Raw genomic sequence first — 12,585 nt, forward strand, 5'->3', positions numbered from 1 at the left:
AGTCCTCTACTTGCATAGGCAATGACCCATGACTTCCCTTCCTTATGTTGATACAGCACTGCACCCAATCCATGACCTCTGGCATCTGTGTGTAGTTCAAATGGCTTTGAGTAGTCAGCGTATCCAAGAGACGATTCTTCAGCTCAGTGAAGGCATTCTCCTGATCTTCATCCCATATCCAGTTGACATATGTGGGTGTTCGTCGTGGTTTCTTTGAAGCAGACTTGGGCATCAGTTCTGATAAAAGGTTTCGCTATCTTGGAAAAATCCTTAATAAACTTCCGGTAGTAGCCGGCAAACCCAAGAAATTTTCTGACTTCTTCTGGTGTGGAAGGTCTAGGCCAGTTCTTGACTTGGTCAAGTTTCTCTGGATCAGCTTCAATTCCGTGTTCTGAGACGATATATCCAACATATCTGACTTTCCTCTTGAAGAACTTACACTTCTTTGCTGCAAGTTTTAAGCCACATTACTGAAGCCTCCGAAACACAAGCTGTAGTCTCTCAACATGCTCTTCATAGGTTCTGGAAAATATTATCAGGTCATCAAGATATATGAGACATATATTAAGATGTAAACCTTCCAGGCACTGCTCCATAAGGCCTTGATATGTTGCTGGCGCATTTGAGAGTCCGATTATATTAAAAAAATCCAAGAGGTCCTACAGTGAAAGCTGTCCGTTGCTTATGGTCTTTTTCGACCTCACCTTGATGATATCCGCTCTTCATGTCTAAGACGGAGAAGAATTTATTACCTCCCAAACAGTCTAATAATTCCTCAATCCGCGGCAGAGCATATGAGTCCTTTATGGTCCGATTGTTAAGTTCGCGATAATCTATACAGATCCTTAGCTGTCCATTGCCTTTGCGAACTAAGACTACATTAGACGCCCAAGGGATGTGAGACTTCCTGATGACTCCAGCTGACAAAAGAATTTGTAGATGGTTCCGGACTTCATCATACATGGATGGTGGTATTCTTCTGTGTCGCTGTGATGCACCATGCTACTGTGTCCAATATCCTCATCATGCTTGGAGAATATGTCAGCAAAACGCATAATGACATCAAGTCCTTGTCCTAAATGCTGTCTAGTCAGATCTGTCTTGTCAATCTCTTCTTGATCCATAAGATCCTCTGGTTCAAGAGGTTGACCATTGGGAGGCTTCTGTATAGTAACAGGCTGTACTTCACACAACAATGCTCTAGGAGGAATGACAACTGTCCGCATTGTTATGTTGGAGATGTGAACATCAACTGTGTCTCACCTTGAGCTGTCATAAGTGATGAGGGTAGGGGCAATGTCAAGGTCATCTGGTAATGAAGCATGTGCTGTTGGCTGTAACAAAGCACACACCGCTGGGGATGTCATTCCCTTGGTAACCCGTCCTTTAATCTTAATGTTGCTGTTAGGAGGGATGATCAAACTCTTGTCCTCTGTACTCTTTACCAAGCTAAGACAACTTCCATTCCTTGCAAGTTTCTTATCACGTAACACTATGGTCCTGTAAGCCAGATACCAAGGAGTGTGTGAGGCGGCTTTCTGGAGAAACCTTTGTCCATGGATTGTCCTGCAGTCCTCAAGCAAACAGCTCAACACGTTTGTTCCAAGAAGCGCTGGAACTCTTGAATTGTATCTTGTATCAGGGACTACCAGTAATAAACAAGATACAGGATCCTCGTCATTGACTCCTCCTCCTGTAATGGACACACCTACTCTCACATATCTAAGATAAGGAAGTTGTTTTCCTCCAGCACACTCTGTCTAAGATACCACAGAGAGGTTCAATAGGAATAGTATGCAAATGTTCCCTGTAAAAAGATTAAGAAATAATTGAAACAGTGGCCCCAGTGTCAAGCAAAGCATTGTCAGGCACACCTTAAATTTCTATGTTGACCTCATTTGCATGACCTATTAACTCATCCGGTACCTTATTTGATGGGGGGTGTCTGAATGAGCCTAAGGGTGACCCCCAGTGAAGTGCTCCGGGAAGAAAGAAGACACAAGTCTGATGTGTAAACCTTCAAACGAACAAAACGGTATATACTATAGTCACATGATGACTTATGTAGTTGTGACCACGTGATGTAACTAAATTTGGCAATGTGTATTGGATAGGTAATGAAAAGAAAAACTATATGATGTGAAGAAAAAAGAAAAGAAGAAAATACCCGAAAGAAGATATAGCTAGGGCGAGATAAATGCAGTTGTTATTATGGGTAATCCGGATTCGAAACGCTAAGGATAACTAATGGTGATCACCAAGGAATAAGATAAAATAAATAATTGTCAAAGACTACATGATAGCTAATATATCTGGCCAGAAAATATTAAAATATGCAATAACAATACACAGCTACTAAAGCTGAATTACACAAGTGTTGAAAGAGTTGGTACCAACGTGGCTGGAGCAAAATATATTACAACTACATGCACATGTATGACGCAAGCAAGAAAATATTTACACTCAAGACCTAATATATTGAAAGTATAACAGAGAGAACAATGTACATGTCCTACATGACTGATATCAAATCAGTAACACAGCTTATCATTAGCTTTAAATGCTGTGTTAATACGGCAAAATATCTATGACAAATAGCAAACAGGTCAAAGATGAAAAATTACATCATATAGATATTAGTAATATATAATTAATCAGAATTTATCAAATTTCAAATGTCTTTAGAATTCAGTTTATGTAGACAAACTGTCACAGTATGCGATACAGCCTACGACACATGGTCTTGACTGAACATCAAGCCATTACACAAGTAACTCTCAAATACCGTAGAGCACATGATGAGGGGACGAACTGACAGACCCGGACCCTCCAAGAATGAATGGGTGCACATCCCACGTAGTGGCTCACACAAGCATCCTTCTGCAAGATCCTCACTGGGAGCTCCATTTTGTAGCAGTTTAGTGAATGTCTTTTTAGAGCGAACAAACACATGCTACGGGGTTGAGGTCTTTATTGCAATGCGTTGAGTGTGATCAAGGATCTATATATCATACACCCTGAAACACATAATTACACAATAAATACTAAGTAAAACATTATCATTAATGCTAGATACGTAGCATAGGCTTATTACAAGTAAGTATTTACATATCTCAGTCATCCATTAAACACAAGAAAGACTGAGCCTTAAACGATTATACTAGAACATATACAGTAATATACATGATCCACAATACTGACATTCAAGGGAGATAACTCCTTGACGTTTATTTGACTATAATATATACATAATATAAATGCATAACGCTTACACATTCTGCATCAACATATACAATACTTTAAGACAGAAATTAATGATATGATCTTACATTAAATGTGGTCATCACAATTAGATTACATTGTAAGTCTTAGACAAATATAAATAACACAATGCATACCCTGTGGGTGATACAAGGGTTTGGGTCCTAACTGCCACACGTATGGCAACACCATAGATTATCTGAATAAACAATACATAGACTAAAACACTATTTAACATTTAATATATTGAACAAAGTAATACACACATTTTATTTACAATGATTTGCATTGTATCACATCTGAATCTCTACATTACAAAGCTTATTAAAACACTCTTGAAGTAAAACACTTTCACACATATTTCATTGAAGTGATAGAATACATTTTAGTGATAAAGTATGGGATTTAGCTTATCTTATGCAGATTTAAATATTTAGACATAATCAACATTTCAGTTAGATTACATGCTTTAGTTTACTTCATATAACACTTTGAACATGCTGTATTATTTAAATACAACACTAGATAGAGATTATAACCATTTAACTCACCTGATTTAATATTGTCTCTTTATCCTTTGCTGGTCTGAGCAGTTCTGTCAGTTCATGTGCTGAGAGATTATGCAGTGTAATCAAAGCATGCAGTTTAACAATAGGTGTTAGACTTGGCCAATCAGCAAATGAAGCTTCTGGCCATGGGGCAGTTAGTAGGTAAGACAAGTCAGATACACTTTGTTATAGCTGACTGAAACGGACAACTAGTGATATATGATAAATATACGTAAAGACCTAAAATGAAATTAAAACAAATATATACAAAAACTACATCGGCCACAAGTATATATCCATTGCAAAATGTATTTCACGGTGTATGTACTGCACTTTTGTCTTGTCATGACGTATGGCCTGTGGGTAAACATTAAATTAATCTCTCTCCTTCTGTTTCTCATTGCTGGTGTGGTTGCAAGTTAATTCACCACAGCACTGTGTTCTACTTTGCGTCACATATCGCGCGCCCAACACCCCTATCACATATTGGACTGTTCTTGAGCACATGATAGAAACTGCACTTGATGTATCCCGTGACATCGTCCTTGTTGCTGACCTAAATGAAGATCTTTTCAGTACGAATATCCACCACTTACGTGACATAATAACACGCAAGAACGTACGCAGTATTGTAAATGAAGCAACACGAATTACAACACATTCGGCTAAACTTATTGTTCCTATTTTAGTAAGTGATGATTGTAATTGTTCCTTATCAGGTGTACTTGATTTTAGTTCCGATGTATCGGATCACAGGGGAGTCTTCGTGTCTATTAATGTATATCTTAATATAAAAAAATCATATCAAAGAAACGTATGGCTCTACAAACAAGCTAACTTTGCTAAAATGAATATACAAATTAAGAATAAAAATTGGAACGAGTTTTTTAAAGAATGTACTGACGTTAATGAAATGTGTGAAAAATTGCACTCCCAGGTAAAAGATAAAATGCACGACCATATACCCTTAAAATATGTAACTATTCGCCCAACGAACAAACCATGGTTCGATAATGACTTCAGAAGGGGGCGTCGCTCCGGGGACCGCTATCGAAAAAAGGCATTACGAACTGGTAAATAAAGCGATCTTGTCAGTTACAAAATGCAAAGAAACAAATTTAATAATATGAAAAATATAGCCAAAGAAAAATACTATAGCAACATTAACGGCTTGTTGGAAACACATTTTAACTCAAGACAGTACCAACTACTGGAAATTATTGAGATTCATCATTAAAAATGCTAATTCACCAACATATATCCCCCCTCTGTGTACCGACCATAATCAACCGGCAGCATTGACCGATGTCGAAAAGGCTGATGTACTCAATAATTATTTTGTTTCTATTTGTGATGTTGATGACGGCCGTTTCAGTCAACGTTGTGAAACCTCTCTCTCGGATATTGCAGTTACTGAATCAGATATAAGCGATCTCATAAAGACATTACCATGCAATAAATCAAGCGGACCAGATAATATAAACCCTAGACTTTTAAAACCCTTGGGTGACAGTATTGCCATTCCATTACGTATAATTTTCAATCGATCATTAAAGGAAAACTGGAAGCTCACGTCATGCCATTATACAAGAAAGGTGACAAAGCACTACCCTCAAACTACAGGCCAATTAGCTTGTTATCTATTCTTGGAAAACTACAGGAGAGATTAGTCTTTAAACGCTTATACAAGTATATCAATATGAATAGTCTCCTGTACAAATATCAATCCGGCTTTGTACCAGGACATTCTACTACCCCCAGTTAATTTATAATGATATTGTCTCATCTGTTGACAAGCACGAATACTATTGTATGGTATTCTGTCGTGTATCGAAAGCATTTGATAGAGTTTGGCATAAAGGATTACTTCATATACTAAAAAAATACGGTATAACGGGCAAGCTATTACTATGGTTAGAAGACTAGTCAGCGGAGACTAAAGGTTTTTGTAAATGACAGCTTTTCATCTTTGAAATTCACCAGAGCCGGTGTCCCCCAGGGCTCCGTCTTTGGTCTCTTTTTCTTTTTAGTCTACATCAACGATCTTGCTGATAATCTAGTGAATTCTACTCGCCTTTTCGCAGACGATACTTCAATTGGTACATCATCTCTTCACTTATAAATGATAGACCACAGATTAAACAGTGATCTATAGCTTCTCAACACCTTGATGGCTACTTAAGTTTAACCCAGATAATAACATTTATTCTGTTCACTCATTGTAAAAAACGCACTGCAGATTATTTATAACGATACCGCACTCAGCGCATCTATCTCGCACAAACATCTGGGCGTTACTCTCTCTCATGATATGAAGTGGACAACCCAAGTTGATAATATTTGCCGCTCAGCTTCCAAAGTGATTTGTTCGTTAAGAACTGTTAAATATTTACTTGACAGACCAACCCTGTCCCAAATCTATCTCGTTTTCATAAGGCCTATATTAGAATGTGTTTCAGAGGTATGGGATAACTGCAGTCAAGAGAATTCCGAAAAACTTGAAATTATTCAACTCGAAGCCGCTCACATAGTAACAGGTCTCCCTAAATTCTTCTCAAGACCGAGTTTATATTTTGAGACAAGATGTGAATCACTATCTTATAGAAGAACAAATACAAAAGTTTGTACAATTTACATTATTGTTAATAACCCATGTCCATCGTATTTACATGACACGTACCACCCAAAGTATCACCTATTAGTAGATATGAGTTACGAAATAAGAACAATATGAATTTGCCGCATGCACGAACAGCTACATGCCAACAATCATTTATATCTTCAATGAAACAATGGAATACAGAAGTGCAACATCATTATCAAATTTGAAACAGATGATTAAAACAACCATTGCAACTCCACCTCCATACTTCTCAACCAGCAACCGAAGAGCTGATATATTATTGACACGCCTAAAGCATTCTTGCAGTTCCCTAAATGCAGACGTAAGTTGAACATTTTGATGGCTGATATAAAAATCAACAAATGATATAACATAAATCTATTTTATAAGAAATTAGTTGATTTTCAGACTTCCGAGTGGGATTTCTCTGCTGGATGCAAAGGTTATATATACTAGAACGCACATGAAATATTTAAATATTTTAAGAGATACTAAGGATTGGTTGTAAAAAATCATAACATGTTCAATTTCTTAGCGAACTTAATCACATTTAGTATACGTTTAATGCATGCTTTAGGTATTTTTGTATTTATATACCCACATTACAACTACCGTTTAACAAAACTATAAACATGCTTTCATGTAGTATTTTAACAATTTGTATTTAAAATCCGAATAAATAGGAGCAATAATTCAGAACATAAATGTGATACGACCGAATATTTTGAAATTTTAAGGAAGAGAAAATCTTTTGTTTGGATGTGAAGTATATAAATGAATACAACTTTGAAATATGCAATTGTCGAATATTTATCATTTGAAACTACACTTACTATATATTGATTTACAAATCTTCCCTTTCATAGATGGAAGAAGATAATTCACCGTTACCGCTGGAAGGGGTCTTTTGTTGAAATTACATTTCAACGTGTGTGAAATGTCAGAAAAAGGGATTTCTTTAAGAAAGAAAATCAACCTTTGATATCTATTCAACTGCATTCAACCAGATCGGCATGGATATGATTGGGCATTATTGGAGAAAACTGAAAAGTGTAAGTAAATGTGCATTTTTAGTGCTGTGAAACCAAGTGTATTTAAAAAAAACCCAACTGCAATCGGTTTTTCGAACGGTTGGCAATTAGCGCGAATATGCGTATAGTTAATTCTACTTTTGGATCATTAAATTGCCAGAAATATACACAGATGTGCCTAATTTGGGTTTCAGCACCCAGCGGCTAAAGTCCTATTGTAAATGTTATATGATTCATTTTCTGCCGAATTGTGTTCCTTCTCTGGCATAATAACCATTGCTTCTATGCTCCTGAACATTGTCTCTGTGTTTGATTCTCATATCAGTAGATTAGCATACATCAGCTCTGACACATCTGTCACTGTCACTGACGGTACCACAAACATCCATAAACAGGCTGCATATCACTGGCTGTCTGTCTGATTCAGCAGTACCACGTTGTGGCAGCTTATATATCGACACATGATAAATAGGGTGTTCTTTAACGTCTTTTGAGTCGTATATTTGAACATTACCAACTGAAATACAAGCTGTTCGAGTTCACTTACAACAGACGCAGTACACGCACACATACAACACAACTCACAATACACACAAGCACGCATATACACAAAATCTTACGAACACGCAGATGCATGAAATGTTTTATCCCCCCCCCCCCCCCCCTCAAAAAAAATAAAATAAAAAATTAATAAAAAAATAAATCAACTCTACCGCCATATACGTAAACATAGGTAAAGGCGGATTTTATTGAAGAGAGATCAGCAGCTGCCGTATTGGAATGCTTCGTTAACTTTGTATGCAGACAGATCGAGGTAGTTCAACGAGGTTTTCTGCAAAAACTATCGGAATAGAACCCCTATCATCCCCAGACGGGAGGTCACACTGAGCGTTTCAACAGAACTGTGTGCACGATGTTATCAAACACAACAAATTCAGAGCATAATGATTCTGACACTCCTGTCCTATTTGCCTGTCGAACGGCATCTTCCTGCGTCAAAAGAGGTAACTGACTATTAAAGTCCAGTTTCCACCCTTGCAGAACTAGGCTGGAATTACGGGTGTAGATTTTGGCTTGACTAACGAGTCTATGCATAGTTCAATCAAAATCGCATAACTAAATCAACATCCGATTCGTAAACTGCCGTGCAGATTTCGGTTGAGTGCAGGATTTGCAAAACATGTGTACCGTCAACTTAGCGTCAACAGATATTAAACAAATCTTTTCACGGTTTTAATCAAGATGCTCACGTGATTTGATGCACTTCTCGAAGTAAGATCCGTTTTGTTACAATATAGATCTTATCGATCATATCGTCTCCCTCCAGGGGGCCGCCATTTTATTTTAAGCAAATGCAGGTGATATGAGAGATGGACTCTGACTGGTCAATAGAAGGGACATAACTCGTAATAGCCACTGGTGGCGCTACGATCGAACCTAGAAATTCCATCCTAGTTCGGCAAGGGTGGAAACTGGACTTTCAGTATCAGTTAACTCTCTTGACGCAGGAAGATGCGAACGATGAGGCCTGGCATTGTCATCCGTGTGTAGAGATCGAGTAAGCAAGAGGGTGGTTGTCAAAATGACGGACGACGACTGGCCTCAAAACGCCCCGGATGTACTGAGCCCCTATTAGGTTGCCCCTTATGGTGACCAAATCCAACCTGCAATCATTGGAGATACATCCCCAAACCATTCCCGAGCCTCCGCCGTATGCAACATTCGGTTTAATGTTCCTGGGGGTGTGGGCCGCGTCCCGGTGCATCCAAACTCTCGTTCTTCCATCACTGACGTGGAGCAGAAATCGACTTTCGTCGGACCAATGGATCCGTCTCCAAGTTCTCAGATTCCAGTTCTGTCGCGTAATACACCATGCTAAACGAGCAGCTTTGTGGTGATCTCTCAACAAGGGACGCTTTATGACTTGTCTAGCCCCCAATCCTGCTGCTTTCAGCTGGTTCCTGAAAGGTTCCTGTTCTGGTGATGAAAGGACGATTGGGCAACCACAGCTGTTTCAGACGGGTACTTGTTAAAAAGGGTTCTCGGCGTATGAGACGAAGAAGGTGTGTCGTCACAGGCGGTGTTCCGCATCTGGGACGGTCCTGTACATCACCGGTCTGAGCATGTTTCTTGACTAAACGGCTGACGACAGGCATTACAAGACATTCCTGCGTTATGCATGCCGATTATTTGCCATCTTGTGGCGTTTGATAATCGCCTTCATGCCATGGTCACACAATGTCATGGAATAACTGTTTAAAACCGAGCTTAAGAAAGCAATTTAAAACTTTGGATATACTGTTACACCCTCTCGAGAAAACATAATTCCTCCCGTAATTACATCTTTCATGACTGTTACAAATATTGGGACCAAACAATAATGAAATATGTTAGGGTGTGCTTACATTTTTTCTTTGTGTACATGTATTTGGTTTTTAGAGAAAGCTGCAGGCCGGGGTATGTGAGTTTTGCTAACTTGTCACGTGTGCTGAAAATCATTCTGCTTTATTACCCGCGAGGGTGGATTGATGAGGTGATTACGACCCTTTCAACAATACTCTGAATATTCTAGCATGACTTCAGCGGATACTTGATTCTGATTTGTCAGTCGACTGCAAATCAGAGGTATTAAATTACGTAAATTTTTGTCTCTGATTTATCGGCTACGAAAGTATCTATGAACCGTACTACTTTACAGGCATCAGACGGTAGCAATTTTTAAATGTAAATAACATCACATTAAAGTCTTTTATTTTGAAATTAAACCAGAAATGGCCTGCGAAATAATACTGAATTTCAATAAGTTATGGAAATGTCCCACTAGGTCAGCATTTGGAGCGAAGTGTTGCGCACTGTGACGTAATGTTTACAGTCACAATGGTATGGCGTCATTACTTCTAGAGCTATGTTGCGAAGTCACAATGAAATACTAGCCACACAATGCAGGCTGCTTAGGCGGAATCCAAATATGGCCTACGGGATTTACAACTTTATTGATGGTTTCATATTGTCGAAAATAGAAAACATAGATTAAAATCCCTTATCACCCTTTTATTAATCTTGAATCGAACACATTGAATGTTATTTTTGTTGCTTTGATATGCACTTTGTTTCATGTTGCTTGTGGACAAAACCTTCCCCCCCTTTTCATTACTTTCGCCGTAGGCAGTGGCCGCTTCACCATCGACGCCTTCACAATGAGACAGTTCCTGAAAAATCGTTTATAAAGTCGTCATAGTAGTATGGAGATAAACGTACTTTGTTTTCAATTTTGAGGAAGGTTATCGTCATTTAATACCTCCAAAGTTTTCAATTAAAATCTTACGCTAACGGGTTCGGTTTATAATTAAATTAAGTACGTTTATCACTAAAAACAGAAAATTGTTGCATATGCGCAGCCAGTGTTGGTACCTTCATGGTCTGGAATCGAGGGATACAAAATCGACACCATGGGTACAATCGCCTCGTTTCACAGACCAGCCTGAGCGTTAAGTAACCTTATCATAATGTTAATGAAACTGACTTATTATTACTGTAGTGCTAAGGCTACTTTGTGAAACATGGCCCCGACCTTCGGCATTGCATCCACACTCAATGCAGGTGGAACTCTTTTCCACTGCTGAGAAGATACTGAGTCGTACATCTTCGTAATAGTGAAACGTTTCCTACAACTAGAAACGTGTTTGCGATGCACCCAAAAACAAAGCATCCCCCGTCTCAAGCCCATTTTGACATGCCTCACGTTCACCTGACAAGTATTTAATGTTCCTTTATGCAGAGCAACAGTTAATGTAAATGAACCTAAGGTTAATTTTTCAACAGGGTCATTTTTCAACGTTACACCGGCGTTGAGCTGGGCCAGAGAAATACAAACCCACCCGACTAGCAGTGAATCGCTTGAGTGACGGTCAGCCGGGGTCGTTCTCCTGGCTTTCCCTGGTCAGGTTTCTCTCGGCAACTCTACTTCGCAGCTAGACACTTTACAGCCTGCGAAGTCTTCCATGGTTTGGCTGCAGCGTCAAATCGGAAATGTCTGAAGCCTTAGCATAGGTAATATCGCTGTTTTAGGTGTTTCATGCAATAAAGGTTGTTTTAAGGATCTCACAGTCTCAAAAGGACCACGCTCATAGGCATGGGGACACGGATATGTACGTACCTTAACTTCGGAAGTTTATCATGCACAACGTTTCGGCAGTCCAGAGCAGAATGGACCACAGATCACAATCTTACTTTTATAAGACTCGAGGAATATACATTGGGTGGTTACTTTATACGAGATGTGAAATGTTTGATTTTATGTCATCGTACCCTGACGACGTGGGTCATTAATGATGCTGGTCTGACTGGCTCTGCTTAAATATTGCTGACTGGCCTAAACAGCGCTAAGTCACTGTACCACGAACAAACCGTAAATTATTTTGCTGAATATACACTATAAGGCCGTGTATATTCCTCCCAAGGTGAAGCTCTAGAAATACATTAATATAGTCCTCGTTATATTTTGCAGCGTGCAGCATCTTGAACTAGGTCGGTCGCTCTTCGGGTGCTAGATATGCACTTTTTTCTTTCATTTTGGGCTTGTAAGGTAATAACGCTGCACACGCAGCTAAATATAGCCGCTCGCAGTCACCAGACTGCCGACCATAACACGGATTGTAACTACGTAATCAAAACTCAATAATGATGTATATCGCTAAAAGACTGCGCATTTTTTGTAATTACTGTAAATAATATTCCTTATCGCCGGAACAGATTTGAACTGTATAAGTATTAGCACACAATTCCACCCAATCATGTATCTATCTTCGTTAATTCATAATCGTAATATTCTATTTCAAGTGGGGAGGACTGTATTGAATAAAGTGTTCTGAGGATCAATAACCTTCAAATGGTAATACTTCATCAACTTAATTGTGTGTTCTGTATTAAAGGTTGTGTGTCAATCGTTCTTTGCTCATTCACATTGTGGTCTTCTAACTCTGCTTCTTCTGTCACATTCTTTATGCTTCACCTACGAATAGTTTACAAACGTATATTGACACAGTACTGTGCTAGATCGCTGCAAACTAGTATGTGCTGGTTGCATAACAAATAGGGAGACCGTTGAGGTTCATCGAAGGTC

The sequence above is a fragment of the Haliotis cracherodii genome, unplaced genomic scaffold, assembly GCF_022045235.1.
Source record: "Haliotis cracherodii isolate W230 unplaced genomic scaffold, xgHalCrac1.p SCAF_11, whole genome shotgun sequence".
Taxonomy (NCBI): Eukaryota; Metazoa; Mollusca; class Gastropoda; order Lepetellida; family Haliotidae; genus Haliotis; species Haliotis cracherodii.